Source organism: Hyperolius riggenbachi, chromosome 7 (assembly GCF_040937935.1).
Source record: "Hyperolius riggenbachi isolate aHypRig1 chromosome 7, aHypRig1.pri, whole genome shotgun sequence".
Taxonomy (NCBI): Eukaryota; Metazoa; Chordata; class Amphibia; order Anura; family Hyperoliidae; genus Hyperolius; species Hyperolius riggenbachi.
Genome location: NC_090652.1, coordinates 157,288,709 through 157,310,024, shown reverse-complemented (window position 1 = coordinate 157,310,024; position 21,316 = coordinate 157,288,709). Strand labels below are relative to the sequence as shown.

The 21,316-nt window shown below is 41.6% G+C and overlaps 1 long non-coding RNA gene across 1 annotated transcript in view; it reads left to right on the top strand.

The window, feature by feature from the left end:
• Positions 1 to 17,228: 17,228 nt before the first annotated feature.
• The window catches only part of LOC137525701 (uncharacterized), a 38,615-nt gene continuing 34,527 nt past the window's right edge, over positions 17,229 to 21,316 (top strand). Inside the window, exon 1 of the long non-coding RNA XR_011022980.1 lies at positions 17,229 to 17,392. This is a non-coding gene — a long non-coding RNA (uncharacterized lncRNA). The remainder of the gene's footprint in view (positions 17,393 to 21,316) is intronic.

Sequence of the window (21,316 nt, the reverse complement as noted above, 5' to 3'; positions counted from 1 at the left end):
TTTGACTGGGGGGCCGTAATAGAATAAGATAGTGGCGCACTTCAAAATGGGTGTGGCCATGACAGGATGTGGGCAGAGATAACTGTAATTTAGTAGTGTAACTCAAAGACAGTGGGCACAAGTTTTCTCCCAAAATGTAGGCAAAGTAACTCTAAAGGTAATTCGACAATGTTTCTCCCATCCCACAAACAACAAAGGCCCAGGGACTGCAGGCAGAGCCCTTCAGACGGTAAGACACATAGGCCCATATGCAATTCACTTTTTCTCCATAGTTTTCTCCTAGGTGATATTTTTAAACTTGTCAATAAAATGCCCTTTAAGCCACCAGAAAGCAAGAAAATACTCAAAATAATTTTGATAGTACTTATTCACCTACTTTATGGTACTTTTTTAGTTGAAAAGTGCTGGAAAGTTATTTAAAATTGAAGATGAAAAATTATCTCCTAGGAGAAAACTCAGGTGAAAAAGGGAATTGCATATGGCCCATAATGCGGCAGCATCTCACCAGAAAATACACATAATGCAGGCAGCGTTTTACCAGAAAATACATGTAACGCGGGCAGTGTTTCACCAGAGAAAACACATAATGCGGGCACAGGCAGCATTTCACCAGAAAATACACATAATGTGGGCAGCGTTTCACCAGAAAAAAACACATAATGCAGGCAGCGTTTCACTAGAAATTACACATAATGCAGACAGCGTTTCACCAGAAAATACTAGTAATGTGCACAGTGTTTCACCCGAAAAAACAGTAATGCACAAATGCAGGGCTCCTCTTTTATTCCCAACCCCACATTAGTTCCCCCAATAGCCCTGGTACTAGTGCTGCACCTGTAAAAAAAATGTAATTGCCTGGCAGAAGACTCCTCTCCTGGCCTCCGTCATGCAGCTCCCCCGGTCTTCTTCTGTGCAGCAAGTCCGGCTGCAAAACTACCGCACTGACAGGGCTATGGGAAAATGGCACCTAATTGTCTCCAGCACAGGGCATCAGGCTCCATTTTCCCATAGCCCTGTTCTGCCTGCCAGAAACCACAATCCCGCAGGCTGAAGTTGAGCTGCGGGCTGCGACTGGTTAACTGATGCGGCATCGAGCAAGACACAAGCCAGTTCACCTCTTGGAGGGACAAGCAATCTGGCTTTGTATTGGCGGGTCGAATGAACTGGCCTCATGGGCTGGATCTGGCCCGCAGGCCATAGTTTGCGCACCCCTGATATAGAGGGCAGTGGGTTGGAGACATTATGGAAGGAGACACAGGGTTTAGTTGATGAGACAGTGAACCTCCAACGCTACTTATAACACATTGTAGGCTTTTCTGAATACGTGTGTTTTAAAGCGGTATCGTCTCCATAAAAATCAAATTTCAACAGCAACTGGTCTGAGTGTATTAAGTGATAAAGATGCTAAGCCTGCATTCAAAACTTTTTCTGCTGTTATGATTTGGAGTTATCACATACTTAAGGAGCACTGGCCCTTTAGTAGTCGTGCCAAAGAATTACATGCTGGGGGTTCTTTTTATTTATAATCTATTCCTCTTCTTCCCTTTATTTCCCTGCCAACTGCTTATCTGAAACCTAATCCCCTACTCACTTGTGTTTACAAGCAAGGCTGAGAGAGGAATAGACAACAGATACGGGATCGTGTTCTATTTGTCACGATATATAATACACAAAGTCCTAGTATTTCAAAGATTATTAAACGACATTGGTACTTGCTAGCCGATAGCTTCCCAGACATTGCACATTTTAGGAACCCCCCACTTATTTCTTATAAAAGACCCCCTACACTTAGGGATCATTTAGTACATGCTGACGTAAATGTCAATAGTGATGTCACTTCTACCCAGAGGAGGGGGACATACCCCTGTCTCAACTGTGTCCATTGCAGTTCTGTTATTAAGGTTCCAGCGATATTACATCCCCATCTGGGAACCAAAGTTCTAATTAAGGGGTGGCATACCTGCGATTCAGATTATGTGGTTTATACCCTAAAATGCCCTTGTGGCTTACTATATATTGTGCAAACCACTCCAAAATTAACAAAAAAACGCTTGTCATCACATAAACATGCTATCAGGGAAAGACTAACAGATCAAGCTGTAGCATTTCACTTTGCTCAAGCAGGTCACCATGTCAGTCAGCTGCGATTTATGGTTGTTGAAAAAATAGCACCCTTGAGAAGAGGGGGAGATCGCCTGAAAAAATTGCTGTGGAGGGAAGCTTATTGGATTAAGAGACTAGATACAATGGAGCCTAGAGGATTAAATAGAGAATTTGATTTATTACTGTTTTTGTAATTTTTTCTGTCATCTTTATCCTCTGCTCCATTGTACCTAGTCTCCCCTAAGAGATAATGGTTTGATTGGGTTCAGTGAGTGTATCGTTATATCTGAGATACTGTCCCTTTAATTGCAATGGATTGGTCTGGTCCTGTTACCCTACATGGATATTGCTATTTGTACTTTATACTGGTTGAACTCGATGGACGTATGTCTTTTTTCAACCAAAATAACTATGTAACTATGTAACTATGTATATGCTATTTTTTCTATCTTATTTGTAGGATTTTTTGTATTCTTTATTTGTTGGTTACTTATTTCTGATTTTTATTTTTTTAATTTGTCGGTTTTTATTTATTTTTAAATTTTTTGTATTATTTCCCCTCTTTGTTTCTAGATATTTTTTTATATTTTTTGTATATTTTATTCCTCTGGTCCTCCTCCCTTACTTCTCCTCTCCTATGTAGTTTTGACTAGAGGCCTATGAGATAGCGCAGTATGAGTATGGCCATCTCTGTTTACCTATGCAAATTAGCCATATGAAGTAGATGCGTCAGATAGACGGCATCATGTTGTATTGTAGAGTGCGACGTCCGCGCTGCACTTACGTAGGATGACCCTGATTGGCCGGCGGCTGCCTCCCCCTTAGAGTCATCTGGTGACGTCAGCGGCGTGTTGCCGCCCGCGTCTCCATAGTATCCGTCGAGACGAACGGGGCGGCCTACTGTGGGTCATCACATGGAGCTTCACTCAGGTCCGCCGTGGGCGGAGGAGTGGGGTCTCCGTGGTGATAGGTGGACCCAGGGGGTGTCAGCTGTCTGCCAAGAGGGGCCTGACAAGTGGGAGGATCCACCCTACTACGTCCTATCAAAGCACCAGCATGTAAGTTTCCCATCAGGTCCGACATATTAGGACTATTGTGATTGGTGTATACATATTTGAATTTCATTGGCTGCTGTTAACCATGTTGTGTATATATACCCATGTGTTAGTGTATAAGGTGTAATTGACTTCCAGCAAGCTTGATAAAGAGGCGTGCAGCCTCAAAACGTTGCTTAAATCTGCTGGAATATTCTATATGCAATAAAAGAGCAGAAAAGTATTTATAGACGGTGCCGGCTTCTTCTTTGCCGTACAAGCAAGGCTGAGGTGACTCAGCGATTGAAGGAGACCAGAAAAAAAGTAACGGGCAGAAATGACATCACAAGTTAGCCGTAACTGTGGGCAAAAGACATGGCCCCCACCAGGAAAATAATTCTCGTCATTTACTATACAACATTCACTGAAATCAAAACGTGGACAGTATAATACATGTGTTATGTAAGTAGATCAAGTATTTATCTACTTATATATATGTTGTTTTCCCTGGCATAGTATGGCTGATCCTACTGCTTTAAGAGAAGATTTGAAGGTTTCCAGGCTCAGATCATGACTGGCTGGATGTGGGAGGGCATTCCAAAGTAGAAGTAATGCTCGTGGGATGTCCCGAATGCGGGAGTGAGAGGGAGGTGACTAAGCTAGATGACAAAAGGACTAAGTTAGTACTTAGTCTCTGTACTATTTTCAATTAGGTATGCTTTATAATTAGGTATGATTGATACTTTCAGCATATCACTTCCTGTAGGAGTGGCATTTACAGTAACAGGAATTATATCATCAGACCTGATCTAAAAGCATGTTTCCAAATAAATGGGCGTGGCCACGGCGGCAGCCCAGGGACCAGCTAACGCAGATTGGTGTAAAGTCCTTGGGGCTCGTAGTGCAGGAGATCGCGTGCAGGCTGCACGCGCATCTCCTGTTAGTGGGCGGTTGCTGCTCGGGAGACTGTTAGATGGCGGAATCGCCGTCTAATTACATTGTACAGCACTGCGATCAGCAGCAGGGCTGTACTGGGGACAGCCGTGTGACACAGCTGTCCCCATGGGACACTAGAGAGCGATCAGCTCTCATAGGCAGAAGACTATGACAGCCGATCGCCGTTATTGGCTGGTTGTGGGGTGGGAGGGAGGGAAAAGAGCAAAAAAAAAAAAAAAAAAGGCAGATTTATAAAAAAAAAACCACAATATTTATATGAAACAAACAAACAAACACTGAGGTCCTCAAGAGGTTAAACCGCGTCCTCAGGTGAAGTACAGGTGCTTGAATGAAGACAGGAATGCCTGGGCGCCAACTACTTAGAGTCTGACTGCGACATTGGCCTGCCTGCTGTCCTGTCCTGTCACCCATTGAAAACATTTGCCACATTTTGAAATGAAAATCATGCCATAAAGGAGACTTTGAACTTTCTTTTTAAAATGATATACTGGCTTTAAATTCCTATATATAGCCTATATATTTAAAAACATGAGTATTTACAACAATAGCCCCCGTGACAGTGGTGGTGGTGGTGGTGGTGGGGGGGTTACGGGGGCTATGGGGGCCTGCTCCTCCTCCCACCCACCTTGCAGAGTATGAGTGCTGTGCTATCTGCATATATTTACCTGATCCCGCTGCCTCGCATTTCCTCTTCCTCCTGTCAGCCACTTGCTCTGTACTGCATTTACGGCTCCTGATCATGACTCAGCGCTATTACTCTGACAGGGGCTCAGCGTACATTACTGGCCACTTCCATCTGGCATATCCATCTGCATGGGGGGGATATCCTTCTTTGCTTGGGGGCCCGGGTGAGGATTGTTACACCTCTGCGTCTTTGTGCTATTTTCAATGAAATACAGCATTTACATGTTTTTCAAATAATTACATTTTAGGGGGGAATCAGCAATATACACATCATGTGAGTAAAGCATCCACACAGCGCAAGGTATGATTTCTGCACAAGGTAATTAATGTAGCGTGACTTAATCCTTCTGCTCGCACTCTACACGTGGTAATGGCACCGTAACGTGTACTCCTTAGTAACGGTCGATCATTTGGGGGGAGGGGGGAGCACAATGTGTGCTTTTGGAGTGTGTGTCCTGGTTACAAGGGGCATGTTGGTTCATCAGACTGACGGTACATAGTGACAACAAAAGCATTGCTTTCCTAGACATGCTGGTCTCTGTAGATGATGATGGATTTTTGACTGATCTTTGTTGTGAAGGCAATGGATCATAATTCGGTTTTACATTATAACAGTTTCCATCCAGGGAGCACTAAGGATAGTGTACCTTTGAGCCAGCTTTCTAGAGTATCCAGAATAGTCAGTGATGAGTACGTGAGAACGACACGTGAAGAGGAGATGAGGGATAGATTTAGAGCCTGTGAGTACCATGATCACACATTTCAAGCCAGGGTCAGGAGTGGTGGTAGGAGGTTTAGCCACAGGATACTGTTGGTGTTCACGTACAATGCCTGCAGTGAGTCCATTGCTTATTCCATACACAGGCACTGGCGTGTACTGAGTAATGGTCTCCCATCTATTCCTGAATTGAGATAACCACCCCTAATGTACTTAAAAAGAGCTCTCACAGTCCGGGACAAGATGGAAACTAAAAGTGGAGCATCCCCTTTTTCCGTGCCTATCTTGCTACATGGAAAGAAGAGAAGGAGCCACCGAGAGCCCGGTATAGTGTAGTAGGTACCGGAATAGAGTGAGTTAAGGTGTAAGTACAAATTTATACTCACAAAACTAACTGGGTTTCCTTCCAGGCAACCACTATATAGGCAGGTGAGGAGTATTGGACCTGTCCCCACTCAGGATTAAGAAGTCGCTCTCTGTAGTTTGGAAAAAAGGGGCCAAATACCCTACACCAGGAGTGGACACAGCAGTGATACAAATGTACACAGGCGCCGGAAGTGTAAAATTTCCTTAAAAGACTTTAAAACTTGGGGGTTTAGGTGGTGGACTCACCTCCCCAAAGCAGACACAAAAAGCTGTTGTTAATTCAACAAGCGATTTATTTATATACTCCAGGTAAGTGCAACGCGTTTCGTGGGCATATCCCACTTTATCAGGCAATAAGAAAGAGCATAAAAACAACTCATGTGGTCAGGTATGCAGCTTTGCACCTTAGCTTTCTGCCCTTTAGGAATTGTAACCCTACTCTGTGTCAAATACGTAATCTTTCAAGGGACTCTTGGCATGTATCCCACTCCAGCATGCCCCCCTCCAGGTGTTAGACTCCTTGAAAAAACTTTTCCATCACTTTTGTGTCCATAAATAGTCCCTGTATGTTTTAAAATTCGCCTGCCCATTGAAGGCTATTCGGTTTGCCCAGTTCGTTTTGAGGAAGTTTGCATTCACAGTTCGCGAACCCAAAATCTGAAGCTCGGGCCATCTCTAGCTATATTATCTACCTGTTGATTGAAGGATAATTTTTGTGGCTAACATATAAATAGTAGTATATGTAGTATATGTTTCAGTGAGGATATTGTGTAGCCTAAGAAAGAAGTAGTTCCTGTTTTATATGTATTAAAGAGTTATATATTTATTTATGATACTGGCCTCATTTCAATCATTGGATTGAAGACTCCTGTAGTGCTGCTTTTAGTCCTAAATTACAGAAATAGGCTTAATAATAATAATATTATTTTTATAGCACTTTCCTCCCTGGGGAATTAAAGCGCTGTTTGATGCATAACACGTGCTCAATACATAACACTTGCTTTTTTTGCATGCCATGGACATTCAATGCTATGGGTAGAGAGTTGCAATTAATTTATTATACATGTAAAAACACAACACACTGAGTGTGAATGGGCCTTAAGTGTTGCCTTGTGCATCAGTATTTCAGACAATTGGCAAAAAGTGGATGACAAAGATTATGGTACACTTTGTGCTAAGACTCCCTAATTATGGTTATATTTTTTGTAGGCGGACATTAAAAGGTAGTTATTTCCCAGCAACAACCTTCATTGTGTTGAAACTAGTGATCTTAAGAGGATTGAGAAGCGCTGTCCTTTTAGGATGAATTTTAGCTTTAATTATGTTCTTCTGTGCTGCCAGTAAAAGATTAGAGCTCATGTACCTATTCAGACATAAACACATAACAATGTGAGCCGGTGTCGATCGATGCTAAATAGAACTTGACGTCTAATGTAAATATATTAAAAGCGGATTAAAGGTTGCATTTGCTAGCCTTGAGAAGTGTCTTCTTGGAAGTGTAGGATTATGGGGAAAGTAAAGATCTAATGGATTCATTTCTCTTATAAAGGGGAAAAAAGACAGTTAGAAGATGTGATTGCTGCTTTCTATCAAAACAAATAGAAAACTAAGGTAATGTTTAATGTCCACTGTGTAGCGCAATCCTCAAATTATTATTTTTTTTATATTATATAGCGCCAACATTTTCCGTGCCACTGTACATAGTACAAAACAAATAGTAAAAAGCATAGATACATGAAAAATTCAAAACTCTGTACAATCAGGACCTCCAGCAATATGAATAAACACATTGTAATGCTTGGGGGGTATACTTTCTGAGTCAGCATATATGCTCAAGACTGGGGGGCTCGCTCTTCACCTGCAGTCTCTGCCTGGCACACCACTAGCTGGCCCTAATAGGAGTTACGTGAGCAAGCATACAAGCTGATGCAGAAAGCAGACCTATCACTAAGAGCAACAAGACCATATAGCTGGGTAATTGAAGAGGCTACACAGGTGGCCACAGGAGTAATGAACAAGGGAGTAAGATTGCCCATAGCAACTGCAGCTCTGGGCTTCCGATACCGCCTATCACGCTAGATGCTATGTGATACAATACACAACAGACGTAGTCGTAACAGGCTAGGGTCATACACGTTAGATCAGATGGCTGCGGTACAATGGACTAGGGGAGAGAATGATCAGTAAAGCTAAGGTCGTATCTAAGTCAGTCTGGCAGTCGCATTAAAATACAATAATTGAGTAATGAAAGTCGCATTAAGACTCAGTGGCTGTTTAGTGCGATGCTGCACTAAGCCTCAGGCTGAGTAACAAGACAAACAACAGACAGACAGATGGAATGCTTTGCCAATCTAGTCGCTTGCCCAGCGATGGCAAACATTCACGCTGACATAGACAAGACAAATAGGTAGGAGCGCAACTAATGGCAACCGCTGCTTTAGTTACATCCTTAGGAACAAGGCAAGAAGGATAACTACCAGTCAGCATCGTGGTGAAGGCAGTCTCCAATTAGCAGGATAGTGGACTTTACTGACCCCCCGCGTGTGCAGCAAACATCCACCAGGCATGGAAATACAAAGCAAGGCAATACACAATACTTTCACAGCATGGACTTAGCAGCAACTCAGGGAGCTGTACGCTATGTCGGGCGGAGTCTGAAATGGTAGGCAGACTTTTATTTCGACATCAGCCAATGGATGCAGGTATGCAAAATCCCACACAGCTGAATGGTAATTACTCAATCCTGAGCCAGCTTGATTACAAGCTGCTAGCTGACTATTAAAAAGGAGTCTCATAACAAATACATGCAATATTATGCAACAAGATGCATGTAGGAAATCCAGGGCTATCTGGCTGCAATTCAACTGCAACAAGCAATAGGTGGAACCATGACAGCATCCTGAGCTGCTCTAAACTGCAGAGTGATTTCAAATGACAATGAGACTTATTGCGAATGTGCAACCGACAGAACATGCTACAGGAGAGATCCTGACACACATATTTGATATGTGGTTTGAGACATCACCAATCCTGGTACATGTTCATATGATAAACTATAGCAGAGTAAAGCCTGGTACACACTTTCAATTAGGATTAGCTAATCACTGACTGATTTTACCACCTCCATGTAGTATGAGGGTTTACTTAAACAATCTGCTCATAGTGGCCAGTGATAGGTCAATCATAAATTAACATGTGCACCAGTCTTAAGAAACACTAGCAGTCTTAAGAAACACTGGGGGGGGGGGGGGGGCACCCTTGCTTGTTTACAATCTAGAGAGTAGTGGCAGTGGGTTGAAGAAATTGGGGAAGGAGACGCGGTATAGTGGATGAGGTAGTTAACCTCAAATGCTACCTAGAGCAAATTATAGGCATTTTTTGAGTTTACATATGAAGATTTCTAGGCACGGATCAGGATGGATAGGCTGTGGGAGAGCGTTCCAAAGGAGGAGAGATGCTTGTGAGAAGTCCTAAATGTGGTAGTAAGAGGAAGTGACGAAGCTAGAGGACAAGAGGGTCTCATAGGATGAGCAAAGATTCATGGTGGGATGGTATCTGGAGATTAATGAGGAAATGTAAGGAGGTGACAACTTAAGTAGAGCTTTGTGTGATTGGGTGAGGAGTTTAAACTGAATCCTTTGGGTAACTACATGGTTATTGTAGTGACAGTGACTAACTACATGGTTTGTGTAGCTGCCTGAATAGAAGAACACATTCTTTTTTTCCTGGGGTCAGAAGTTATACGTATGAGTTATATGTTTCTCAACATTTTATTGGTATGTTCCCCTTTTAAAACCCTGCACTCACCAAATAGCATAGTAAACATTATCACAAGTACCCATTGACAAATGTATATTTAATCATAGTACATAATAATTGGTTCTAAACAATTTTCAAACATTTACTATTGCTTTTAATTAACTAAAACACCAATTTAGTGTTGTTTAAATAAGATTGATCATTTTCTAAAACTCTAAATTTGATATTTTTGGTTAAGCCTATCAAGCCCAAGTACCCCCAGGAACCATCAGAAGTACACCCTGAGGTATGTGTACCACACGTTGAGAGCCTAGGATATAGACCAAGCTAGCACCAACTGCAACAAGTAACATTTTTTTTATCAAAACATAGAATATGTACATGTTCAGTCTAATTTAAAGAAACAGGACAGTAGAAACTGGGGCATGGTCCAGCTGCTATCCAATAGCCTATATTTATTGGTAGTACTGTTTGTGTTAAAGGACAACTATCAAAGAAACTGTTTTTCTGTATATCTCACATTCCTATAGAGCTTTTAGCCAGCAACACTAGAATGCTTTTCAGAGGTCTCTCAGCACAGCCCATGTGAAAAAAGCCTTGTTTACCAGCTGTTTTGTAACAATTTTGTGTCAGCATGGGGGAGGCAGAGCTGAACTGTAACCTGGCTGTAAAGCTGCTTTACACTGCGTGGCAGAGAGAGACACACAGACAGGAACACAGAGCTTCAGCTGATAGCTATTTACACACCACATCTGAAGCTATATTTCTGCTTTCTATCATTTTGAATGGATTCCAGTCACAGTATAAGAGCCAATGATGATTGTTTCTGTATGTTGGATGTGCTGGACACAGTCCTCCATAGTAATTCCCACAGGGAGAACTGTTCTTTGTAAATTTCATTTTCTTCATATAAATATGAAAAGATGAAAAAAAGTCTTTGTATTGCTATGTGTTAGTAATTACTGGAAATACTGTAAATGTGGCATTTAGAAAATTAGTTAACTTTAATAGTTGTCCTTTAATGCCTGTCATTCACAAACTGCTTCTAAAAAATCCATAACACTCTGAGCATGATAAGTGAATAAATACCTTCTGATGGAACAAATCAGAGATACATCCCTCTGATTCCATTTCTGCTTGCGATTATGTCCTGTGAGTGTAATATGATTACTGCATGAACAGGGCTAAAAAAAAAGGGAGCAAGAAAGGGGGACGGAGGATTCTGGGAGACTGGGAAGAAATGAGGTGTTTCCCATCACATAATGGTAATTTTCAGGGCAAGTTCTAGCTCCAGTGATGCCCCAGGGCAAAAGTAACTTGGGGGCCCCCCTGACCACACCTCGACCGCTGCTCACCCAACACCCACCGCCCGCAGGTCTCCCTTTGACTTTTGCTACTCAGGCCCCCCAAGTATAAATGGCAAGTTGTTCTCCCCAGTCCTAGTCTCCCCACTAGCCAGAAGTATCCCCAGTCTAGCTAGATTTCCCCCACTCATGACTATCTAGCCTACCCCCCCCCCCCCTCATGTGCAGAGCAGAAACAAGGGTTCAACTCACCTGTCAGCATTGCGGGAAGTTCAGCGAGTCTTTTCCACATCACATAGTCACAGCGTCACCTCTCTGACTCCTTCAGGGCTGCAGTAATCAGAGGTGCCACTAGAGGGCTTCAGAGAGGAGACACTGAACTGTGCGATGTGGAGAAAACTTCCAGAAGGTCCCAGCAGTGCTGACAGGTGAGTTGTACCCCCGCCTTCTGTTGCGCACTACTCTGTATGTGGCAGGTGAGGGGATTGCGCACTGCTCTGCATATGGGCAGGTGAGGGGGAGCACTCAGGGAGGTCCTGCCTCCTTCGCCTGCCTGCTGCCTCACCTCCAACACCTGCATCATGCACCATGGTACCCAGCGGCCCAGCTGAACAAGTGTTTAACTGCTTTTGTTTCCAGGAATTAGAGTCTATGTCCTAATTAGTGTTGCTACGTGTGCCTGTGCACGATACTGTGGTAAAAGTGAATGATTGCTGCTAGCAACAGCAACAATCATTTCTAAAGTTAGGCAAAACATTTTTTTACAATCTGACGTCTGCTGTGCGTGCACGTGAACGAACCAGGGACCACTATGCCACATACAATCAGGTCTGAAAATAATTTATTTATCTACTTATTTTTTCTTTTCATCTTTTACATTTTAAGTCAGTAAATGGTATTATCCTAATTTAAAACTCCACAGCTTATTTTATAAAGACTTCCAGTTTCAGCTTCATAGGACAGGCCGGTTTTGGCAAGGTAAAATACTTAATTCTGCTGCAACAACACAATTACTGCAACTATATATTTTGCTGGCTTTTCAGATGATGAACCTGCTTTTAAATGAATGGAAGCAATTGTCGTATTGGCACCAACACGAATAAAAGAAAATTAAATATATATCAAGCAAAAAGGATATTTGGCAATAGTCTGAATGTTAAAAATTGGCAGGAATTAGGTATATTATTTTACAAAAATGTTTTACCTTTCCAATATTTATAGATTTTTTTTTAAGATGAGAACTTTGTTTCTAAATGAAAAAGCATATTGTACAAAAGATGCAGGAATATTGTAAAAGTCATACTGTATTTCATAAAACATCAATTTATTCGTATTGTGGAATCCATAACTAAAAGTTTAAAGCTCCTCTGTAGCCAAAAACCTTTTCTCCCCGTATATCATGTTTTACCTAATCCTGATTGTCCTTTTTGCAATCTGAGATGGGAAATGGGACAGTGAATGTGGCATTTGGGCCCCCTCACATTCACTAGGCCGCAGGCACCTGTGTCAGAATGATAGCGGTTTATTTATGCAGCAAAAGCTGTCATATCTATACAGTATGTTTTAAGTTTTATTGTTCTATATTCCAGGCTGTGAAGCTTATAACATTATTTTAGTTACAGAGGCTAAAACATTTTTGTTTCTTACAAGCATTTTTCAAATGTCAAGGTTATAGATAAGCGTACTGTGTGAAGACTGGAAAGAAGTTAAAAGTCACATTACTGCTGCAATCATATATATACAGTTTCTCAATTATTACATATAAATATTATTAATCTAAATATTAATAATCAATACAGTCCTTCCAAAGAAAGAAATAATTATTGTTAAAACCTATAATACAATTTATAACTTTGAAATACATTGAAATACTGGATTCTGCAGTGAAAGTTTCAAAACACATTAGATGTGTTCCACAAGGATGTTTTGACTATGATTGTCCTTTGGAATGTAAATAAAACTTTACAAGGTTTTTTATATTGTCCCGTATTTAGGACAATTATGCCACCTGGTGGTTTCATAGTCTTATAAAATTAATATTATTAATACAGCTTGATATTTACATGATTAAATGCTGACATCTGCCAGGGGAGATTATTATATTTATTTCTTCATCAGAAAGACAAATATATAGAACATGATTTTATATTATTAAGTTTTAATATCTTATATGATTAATTGTTTTAAGAAGAATTATATAATAAGCTTTATATTTAAATAAGTATATTGGGGGAAGCCCTGTATGTTTCAATAAGCCTTAAATTGCTGTAAACTTTTTACTGGGTCAACCTGACCAATTTTTCGTTTTGGAAAAGGACAGACCCATTCCAAACTAATTAGCAGAAGGACACATTATCAAAAATGTGTCATGAATGACATTATTTAATGTTTAAAAGTCCAAATGTCTGTGGCAAATAAGTTAACCAGCAGACAAGATGGTTGGTGACGTCCATTTTTAATTAACTGCGTCAAATATGACCTGATATCAAATGTCAGAATTTGTAAACATTCCAAATGACGTTAATTCTCACAAGATAAGGTAATAAGGAATTTATAAACAATATTATTATGACTTAGGTATTCAAAACATGATAAAGCATTGACGCACGACAGTTTTAGCCAATTAGAACCTGGGATTTAGGGAAATTCCAGATTAGGCAGCCGTATTGCATCCAATCACTATAAAAGTAGGAGCTGAAAGCTCATAGTTTGCACTAGTCTACCAATCTCCTGAGAAGACACACGAGGCAGAAGCTACCTTCCCACACGTGGTTCTAGATGCTGAAGAGATGACAGAGAAGGGGTAATATGCTTAATATTCTGGTGATTTACTTTATTAATTTTTCAGCATTAAGTTCTGTTAAGATGTTAGCAAGAAGTTTTTTTTAGAAGCTATTTTTATGCTATTTCTTTAAAGAGAATCTGTACTCTAATATTCTTACAATAAAAAGCATACCATTCTATTCATTATTTTCTCCTGTGCCCCTCTGTGCTGTTTCTACCACTCTCTGCTGCAATCCTGGCTTGTAATTAACAGTTTTAGGCAGTGTTTACAAACAAACTAACCAGCTTCTAATAGGCTCAGCTAAGCATAGTGTGTGAGTCATTCAGAGTGTGCAGGGAGCCTGCAGAGGGTGTGTATCGCTTCTACCAATCACAAGCAGCCCTGCACATTCCACACAATCAAGCCTTAGCCCGACAAACAGGACAGAGGAAAGATACATTGATTTATTACAGAGACAGTGCAGTTAGGAAAGACTGCAGTAAGCCAGAGCAGATTAGAACAGGCATAGGAACTTATAGGATAGAAGAACTAAGGCTGAAACATTTGTTACAGAGTCTCTTTAAGGAGATTACTACAAGTTTTACACAGCTACTAGATACACAGCTATTGATACAGATGAGAATACATTTGATCTTATTCTACATAACACAACTATTATATTCTTTTTTGAATGTACTTAGAAGATTGATGATTGCTTGGCTCTAAAGCCTTGATGAGATGAAATACTGTTAGAAGGAAACACTACTTGGAACTATTCATATTTTGTATATATGCTGTATGATAATCAAATACAATTTTTTAAATAAAATCATATACTGAGTGCTCTGATTCATTTCAAGGCATACCGTCAATCTATAATTACTGTTATAGAGGGTTCAGACCCCGCTATGCCGGATTTATATGATAGCAACGCTTTAAAGGCTGGTCCTTTACTGAGTTAGCAATCATGAAAAAGGCAAGAACCGCTCAGGTTTTTGACACATGCCTAGGTTGCCTTGAGGATGATCCTGCTTGTGCGTGGCTTGCTGCCCTCTCCAACACCTGCCATTCTTCTGGGAGCTAGGATCACATAGCTGCTGGCTAGATTTAACAAGGTCCAGGCTTCAATAGCCTAATGTCAGGCAACACGTACATACATGGAATGTTACTCTATCAGAGGAAGGACTGCTGCAGAACTTGTGGATGTAATCAGAGGATACAGCTAATTTGAGTGCAGAGCGTGTCTGGACACTTGGGCTATGGTGGTACAGAATGGACTACTTAGGTGCTGGGGGCACTTAACTTTGGCTATTATATATTAATTTTGCCCCCTAAAATGGCCTGTTTCTTCACTGGTGTGAAGAAATGTTCCGTTTTCTCATTGCCCCAATGCAGGGTTTCAGCGTCCATTTCCATTCTGCTGGGCTCAGCAGTCAAGAAAAATTTTTCCAACAACAAACTTGCTGTTTAGTCGATCATGCGTAACGGATCTGTTAGAATGGATGAATGTGAATGGATCCATTGGTTAACTTTGAAACCATTCACATTCATTCCGATCCGTTCCCTTCTGATCCAACTGAAGGTTTTTTTAACTCAAGAGTCTGCTGCTTTTGGAAAGTTTTTCCCTATTCATGTCTGATCAGAAAGAAGAATTCTCACAGACGAGGACCCACAACAGCAATAGAAACCATAAAGAGGCTCTAAGCCCTGTCTAAACTCTCCAAAATTAAAATAAACATTATTCCTGGACTTTACTTTTTATTCAATACTGCAGCTTGAAATGGAACAATCATTTTAAACCAAATGAATTTACAGAATAGGTTAGGTAGCAATCACTTTGCAATTTCTTTTTTATCAAAATTGGAAATCTCTGTTAAACATACTGTATTATCTGGCATAAGAAACAAAAATAGATACATCTATTGATCACCACTGATAGGAGGCAGAACTAAATGTTTCATGCACCTCTACAAACTAACTCAAGGGGGTCACCACGTTATGTGAAGGCACAGCTGTACACACAATCATAATCCCTATTTGTGATGGTTGTTCTATCTGCTGTGGGTGATATGAACTTGTGTTTTTATCAAATCGCAGGAAAAATAACGTTTGGTATAGCTTTCATTACCAAGAGCATTTTGATTCTTATACAGTATGGAAACTGTTTTGGATGACTGCATCTGCTATTTGTTTCATTGGTGCATCTGAATAGAGGAAGTGATAGAAGTGGTCCAGACATTGGCTTCATGTCTGATTCAGATCTGGAACCCATCCACTTTTATCACCAGGATCATACTGTGTGTATAATGTGCATCTCCAGATGTGCTTTCTGTTTTTGCTTTGTACTCCTTTAAACATAACCTTCTATATTTGTGTTTAACAACCATGAATTACGTTTTAGGCAGGGATGTCATGTTAACAAAATGTTCTACAACCACATTTTCTTGGACAAAGTAATGTAACCTTTGTGGTTCAGGGATACATTAGTTAACCAAAGCAAAGCCATTGAGGGAGCCAGTTATGGATCTCTGGCGAGTCGACCCACTAATAGTAGTAACATTTATGTAAGCATTCCACTAGCAGTTTTAACCTGATGAGATGTGCCTCAGTCTCAAATTTTCCAGAGCAAGTCAATGATACATTTACACTTTCTGAAGCTCCTTTATAGATCTTTTCCCAACATAGGATACTCTTTGTAGGCTTTTCTGCCAGTGACATGGAAGTATGTCACTGCTTTTGGTTTAGAGGTCAACAAGTTAGAAAACCAGTTACAATTTACACCGAAGCAATGTGTATGTGTTTGCTGACACTGGTTTCATGATGTTATTTACTTGGGCACAGGATAACGGGGTGAAATTAGTAAATCTGATATCCAGATCATTTTGTGCGCCACCTGATCTCTGCTGACTCTGACTTCTCTACCTGTTATAATCACAAACACCGGTCCGCATGACAGCCGGGGCCCAGTCTCTCTCACTGGCTGGGGCCCCCAAACCACCATGCAATACCTAGAGGGAAGTGCGGGCAAGCCCTGGACCCCTCACCTCCAGGGAACTCACCCCCACTGCCTCTAAACTGAATGCTAACTGCAACAAACACAATTGCTAACTCCCAGCTAGAGCAATTTCCTGCCTTTATCCGGTCAGCAGCAGACGCCAGTCAGCCAATCAGGTGTACTATTATACACCCTTTGCCTGCTGTACTAAATCTAGCAGGAATTGCATTTTTGCAGCTACCAGGATGCGGTTGACAGGTGAGTGATTTGGGAGGGGACCGTGTGGGAGATGTACCTACACGGAGCGTCCCTGTAACCGATGCAATCTACGATTGCATCTAACCGAAGCCTCCCACCTGAATGCTAATTAATGCAATTCCTGCTAGATTTGGTACAGCAGGCAAAGGGTGTATAATAGTACACCTGATTGGCTGACTGGCGTCTGCTGCTGACCTATTAAAGGCAGGAAATTGCTCTAGCTGGGAGTTAGCAATTGTGTTTGTTGCAGTTAGCATTCAGTTTAGAGGCAGTTGGGGTGAGTTCCCTGGAGGTGAGAGGTCCAGGGCTTGCCCGCACTTCCCTCTAGGTATCGCATAGTGGTTTGGGGGCCCCAGCCAGTGAGAAAGAATGGGGTCCCCTGGCTGTCGTGCGGAACAGTGTTTGTGATTTTAAATTTCTTTTTTGCAGCTTCCAGGATACGGTTGACAGGTGAGTGGTTAGGGAGGGGACTGTGTGGAGGATGTGCTTACACGGGGCATCCCTGTAACCGATGCAATATACGATTGTGTTCAAGCGAAGCCTCCCACCTGAATGCTAATTTATGTAATTCCTGCTAGATTTGGTACAGCAGGCAAATGTATAATGGTACACCTGATTGGCTGACTGGCGTCTGCTGACCAGATAAGGGCAGGAAATTGCTCTAGCTGGGGGTTAGCAATTGTTCTTTACCTGCTATAACTCCAACCACACTCTCTGCCATGCATCGTCCACTAATATCCCCTCTCTCTAGTGTCTAACTCTAACCATAACATCCAGCCTGTCCCTCCAGTACCCCTAGGTTAATGTTACAACTTGTACACTACACAACAAATGCTCTGCCTAAGGAAGAGCTAAACCATTGATTTCTAACTAAAATATTTTAGTTGCTCAAAACTGTTGCAAATTGTAGTTCAACAATGACCTGATATTTTCATGATTGGAGCAAAAAATTCAGGATAATTTACCAGATGCCCCGCGAATTTCAGGTCTTGCATGTCAATATTTCTGTTTCCTGTTTAGCTGGGTTTTGCATAATTGGTAAATTATTTGAGAAACACTACCTTTGATTTATCTTTTTTTTCCTTTACCCATATCTTTAGGCTCCTCTAATCCCTAACTATTAACTATAGTCAGGTCTACAAATATTGGGACATCGACAATTGTAACGTTTTTGGCTCCACACACAACCACAATGGATTTGAAATGAAATGATGAGCTTTAACTGTAGACTGTCAGCTTTAATTTGAGGGTATTTACATCCAAATCAGGTGAACAGTGTAGGAATTCCAACAGTTTGCATATGTGCTTCCCACTTGTTAAGGAAGCAAACGTAATGTGACAATTGGCTTCTCAGCTGTTCCATGGCCAAGTGTGTGTTAGTCCCTCATTATCACAATTACAATGAGCAGATAACATGCCCAGAGTTCATTTCAAGTGTGCTATTCGCATTTGGAATCTGTTACTGTCAACTCTCAAGATGAGATCCAAAGAGCTGTCACTATCATTATTGTGTCAATGTCCCAATATTGATGGACCTGACTGTATACTGTATCTGAAGCCTAACCTGACTAAAACCTTTTAACTATAATGTTCCCTGACTCACATAGCCCTTACGTGCAATACTTTGCTTCTGGGGTACAAAATCCTGATTATTGCTTTTACTTAGGAGAACTGACACCACAGTTTAAGATATGATGGCAATTGAGTTCTTCTGGTAGCATTGCAATGTACAGTGTAGCAAAAACCTACCTCTAAATACTATTTTGATTATATATTGCTGGTACTGAGCTTTTTCATCCACTAACTCATATCTTTCTCTGTCTCACTTAGAGAATTCTCCCTCCCAGTGTATATAGTTCTGCATCCTACCACTACCATGCAGTATCAATTTTGTTTTAGTAGGGGAGTTTTATATGTAGAAGATGCACATTATATTAAAATCCTATTTTAAAGTAAATCTGCAGTAATAAAAGGCCAGGGACTCATGCTGAACAGTAAAGTTCTGTAATAGTCCTGTAAAGAATAGCGGAGATGCTTCCACATGGGCAAGCGGCATGGCGGCCATCTCTGCGTTCCAGCCGGCGGCTTCTGCTGTGCAGCTACATGCTGCTGGTTCGCCTGGTCCTTCTAGTGCACACAGATTAAGAGCTACGCGCGCGCGCGCCAGGTGACAGGACCTTTATGCAAGTAGAAGGGGAGTCAGCAGATCAAGCCAATCAGCTGACTCCAGCTATGCTCCGGATTGGCTGAGTGACTGGGGCGGCGCTGTGGAGCGCTCTGGGTATTTATTGGACTTGCCTGTCAGTTGCAAGTTGTCTGCTGTTGCGAATGCTTACGTGTGAGCGCTCAGCAGTGGTGCTCAGCAGAGCTCGAATATTCGAGTAGCTCGAATATTCGAGCTCTTTTCCAGCTATTCGAGCTCGGTATTCGAGCTCCGAATAGCTGGAGCTATTCGAATGGGCTATCCGAGTACACTCGAATAGCCCATTCACTATTCGAGCTATTCGAGCAACCCGGCGCTATTCGAGCTCGGTACCGAGCTCGAATAGCGTCATAGCCCAGATTGATGTCCTTAGAGCCAATCAGAGGGCTCCCAGGCCCTCTGACGGCAGCCAATCACAGAGGGGGACCCTGGCCAGCCCCTACCCTATAAATAGCGGCCGCCATGTTCCGTTTCTCCATGCTTGCCTGAGACTTGTACAGAGAGAGAGTTGCTCCTTTGTGCTTTGGCTTAGCAAGTGCTCTATTGTGATCATTTACCTAGCGTTTTTGCTCACCTACACCTGCCATATACACCTATATTGTTGTTAGTTAGATAGACATTGTATTTTAGTTAGTAGCTTGTGTGTTACATTAGAGACAGGCAGCTGCTGCAAGCTTACAGGTTTAGGCCTCAGGGGGGCCTTGCCTCTGTGGGCAGCTGTCCTCTGTTTATTTCTCTCATCTATACCAGTATTTCTGCTGTCCTTTACTAATAGTATTGTAGTTATACTGTACTAGGAGTAGGACACTCACTGACTGTCACTGTTTATAGGCTACTAGCTAGCTCCTGCGTGTGTGCACTCACTCACTGTCTGTGTGTACACACACTCTATTTCCTTCTGATTACTGATAGATTATTGTTATTTAGTTGTACTTACTTACTACTTACTCTTACTGTACCCGTAGGGACACTCACTGTCACTGTTCATATAGGCTACTAGCTCCTGCGTGTGCGCACTGCACTCACTGTCTGAGTGTACACACACAACACACACTCTATTTCCTTCTGATCGCTGATTGATTATCGTAATTAGTTAGTTGTACTTACTGTTACTACTTACTCTTACTGTACTAGGAGTCTAGGACACTCAGTCACTGTCCATAGGCTACTAGCTCCTGCGTGCGTGCACTCACTGTCTGAGTGTACACACACCCACACTCCATTTCCTTCTGATCGCTGATTGATTATCGTAATTAGTTAGTTCTACTTACTGTTACTACTTACTCTTACTGTACTAGGAGTCTAGGACACTCAGTCACTGTGTTCATAGGCTACTAGCTCCTGCGTGCGTGCACTCACTGTCTGAGTGTACACACACCCACACTCCATTTCCTTCTGATCGCTGATTGATTATCGTAATTAGTTAGTTGTACTTACTGTTAATACTTACTCTTACTGTACTAGGAGTCTAGGACACTCAGTCACTGTCCATAGGCTACTAGCTCCTGCGTGCGTGCACTCACTGTCTGAGTGTACACACACCCACACTCCATTTCCTTCTGTTCGCTGATTGATTATTGTAATTAGTTAGTTCTACTTACTGTTACTACTTACTCTTACTGTACTAGGAGTCTAGGACACTCAGTCACTGTGTTCATAGGCTACTAGCTCCTGCGTGCGGTCACTCACTGTCTGAGTGTACACACACCACCCACACTCTATTTCCTTCTGATCGCTGATTGATTATTGTAATTAGTTAGTTCTACTTACTGTTACTACTTACTCTTACTGTACTAGGAGTCTAGGACACTCAGTCACTGTGTTCATAGGCTACTAGCTCCTGCGTGCGTGCACTCACTGTCTGAGTGTACACACACCCACACTCCATTTCCTTCTGATCGCTGATTGATTATTGTAATTAGTTAGTTCTACTTACTGTTACTAGTTACTCTTACTGTACTAGGAGTCTAGGACACTCAGTCACTGTCCATAGGCTACTAGCTCCTGCGTGCGGTCACTCACTGTCTGAGTGTACACACACCCACACTCCATTTCCTTCTGATCGCTGATTGATTATTGTAATTAGTTAGTTCTACTTACTGTTACTACTTACTCTTACTGTACTAGGAGTCTAGGACACTCAGTCACTGTGTTCATAGGCTACTAGCTCC